The sequence below is a fragment of the Triticum aestivum genome, chromosome 6D, assembly GCF_018294505.1.
Source record: "Triticum aestivum cultivar Chinese Spring chromosome 6D, IWGSC CS RefSeq v2.1, whole genome shotgun sequence".
In the NCBI taxonomy this organism is placed as follows: Eukaryota; Viridiplantae; Streptophyta; class Magnoliopsida; order Poales; family Poaceae; genus Triticum; species Triticum aestivum.
In genome coordinates this window covers 421,474,581-421,477,591 of record NC_057811.1, presented here as the reverse complement: position 1 = coordinate 421,477,591, position 3,011 = coordinate 421,474,581, and positions in this window count along the sequence as shown.

Genomic DNA, 3,011 nt, shown 5'->3' with positions numbered 1-3,011 from the left:
GGCCTAGGGTTACAAATCATATATAGTCGGCTTATCACCAGTGGGGATAGAGTCCTCCACGACTCTGGTAGCTTCGTGTTGTACGCCGAGTCCTCCACATGGGTCTTCGTATAATGCGTCTCGGTCCAACCTATGTGGCGCAGGATGGAACCGACCCATGAGTCCTCATGTTGACCCACCACAACTAGAAATTATGTGCCCACCGCAACTAGAAATGATGTGCCCACCACACCACACATGCAATCGGCCACTAAGAAAATAAGCATATACAATAGTACAGTGTTATACATGAAAGTTAATTGCATGGTGCATCCAAAAATATTTGTTCTGCATAGTGAATGTTTATATTTTCTCCTAAAATATTAGTCACGGGAAAGAGAAACAAAGGGCATATCTCTCATTGTCTCCACCGGACACCCCCTCTTTCTACACCACTTTCACGTACGCACACAAACTATCTCTCGGCCCTCTAAAAGTATGCATGCCCATGACACATTCACACGTGACGGTCACTCTATTTCAAGCGAAAGCACTATACGGTCGCTGGACTTCAGAATATGCTCATTACGGTCACCATATACATTCTCGTGGTGATCATACGGTATCTAGCTCACGATATGTCTCCGTATTTTGTTGATGACACTGATGGACATTGTATTTGATGCGTGCTCCGTATTTTGTTGACGACACTTACGGTCATTGTATTTGAAGCGAAAGCACAATATGGTCACTGGACTTCAGAATAAGCTCATCACGGTCAGCACATACATTTTGTGGTGCTAACCAACCTGTGGTTGGATGGTTAGGAGGACAGTGGTTTCTCGAGCCCACTAGGGTTAAAGTCCTGGTGCTCGCATTTATCTTGGGTTAATTTCAGTATTTTTCCGGTGATGTGCGTTCAGTGGGAGGAGACGTTCCATTCGACTACGAGGCACCTATGGTGACTTCGTAAAATCTCAATATCATATGCTGGCTCACTCTCTCGAAGGTGCTCATAGGGGTAGGATCTGCATGTGTGCGCTTATAGCGGTGAGTGCTTGCGCGTATATATGAGCGCTTGCGTCTGTACCGTGTTAAAAAATACATGTCGTGATTATACGGTCACTGGCTCACCCATACAACTCTGTATTTTGTTGATGACACAATCAATTAACCAGTCAAACATTCGACGTGGCGCAACTAGTGTTGCACCATCGGGGCGCGTAACCATGGGGCTCACCTGTCAGCGCGTATATGAAAGAAATAAATGGTAGTTTGAGTCTCTATTATGTTAATAAAATACATTTTAGGGTGATCATACGGTCACTGGCTCACCATACAGCTCCGTAATTTGTTGATGACACGATCAATTGACCAGTCAAACGGTCCACATTCAGCAGCGCACATTACCATAGGGCCCACCCATTAGTGCTTATATGAAGGACAGAAATGGTAATAAATTAGTGGTCGGTGGGGATTCGAAGTCATGAGACCTCTGGTTGGCAGTCGCCGGCGGTGGGGGCACGATGATTGGGCGGTGGCGTGGGGATCGCCGGAGAAAAAGCTCGGTGCGGGGGGCCTAGAGGGATGGCTGGGGCGGTGACGGACCGGTGGTGGGGAGTGGTTTCGGGGCGGGCGGGGCAGCGTGGCCGCGCGGGCCGGCCGCGGGCGGTGGCGGCCGGCGGTTCAGCCGGTGGTGTCTGGCGGCTCAGGGGGGTGGAGGTTGAAGATAAACTGCAGGCCCTTGATTTCTATCCAACGGCAGGAAAATATACTGACCAGAGATGAAAAAGTCAGTCGACTGACGTGTAAGGGACTTATGGTCAGTAAGGGACTTTTGTCGTGTGCATTTAGTAGAACACTACCATGCCTTACTTTGCTATGTTAAGTTCCTGTAGCATGTTGATTTCATGCTCTGAACATTGCCACCTGATGCTGTTTACTGCCATGTCCAGTTTTTCACCAAGTCTGTGAACCTGTAATCTCATGCACTTTTGCCATGCTTGTTTGAGTTTGATATGTTGTGAACTAGCCGTAGCTCAGTGTTCATCTTTCTTCAAGCATCTCCTGTAGATTACTGCCATGTGCTTTGTTGTTATGTTGGGGTGCTGTATCATTGTTACTTGTTGCATTTTAAGTGCTATCATGCTGTTAGTCGCAGATTCGTGTCATTCTTGTTTTGCTTGCCATTTGCAAACCGTGCATCCGATTCCGGTGATCTTTATATCGATTTCGACCGAAATCATCTCATCTTTCCAGTGGCATGCTTGGTTTGCCAAGTTACTGCCATGTTCATCATTTTCCTTCCGGAGCACGCATATGCATCGCATATCATATCTTGCATATCATACATGTTTTGCATCATGTTGCTTGCGCATTTCTCATTGTTGATTGTGGTTCCGTTTGTTTGTGTTCCTGTCTTGGGTAGAGCCGGGAGACGAGTTCGGAACGAGGAACCTGTCGAGTACGCTTACGAGGATCAAGCTTTCGACAACTCTGAGAATCTTGCAGGCAAGATGACCACCCCTCGAAATCAGTTCTATCTTTGCTATGCTAGTTGTTCGCTCTATTGCCATGCTCCGCTACCTATCACTTGCTATATCATGTCTCCCATTGTAGCCATGTCAGCCTCTAACCATCCCCTCCTAGCAAACCGTTGTTTGGCTAAGTTACCGCTTTTGCTCAGCCCTTCTTATAGCGTTGCTAGTTGCAGGTGAAGTTGAAGTTGTTCCATGTCGGAACATGGATTTTGGGATATCACAATATCTCTTATTTAATTAATGCATCTATATATACTTGGTAAAGGGTGGAAGGCTCGGCCTTATGCCTGGTGTTTTGTTCCACTCTTGCCGCCCTAGTTACTGTTATACCGGGATTATGTTCCTTGAGTTTGCGTTCCTTACGTGGTCGGGTGATTTATGGGACCCCCTTGACAGTTTGCCTTGAATAAAACTCCTCCAGCAAGGCCCAACCTTGGTTTTACCAGTTGCTACCTAAGCCTTTTCCCCCGGGTTTTCGCGAGCCCGAGGGTC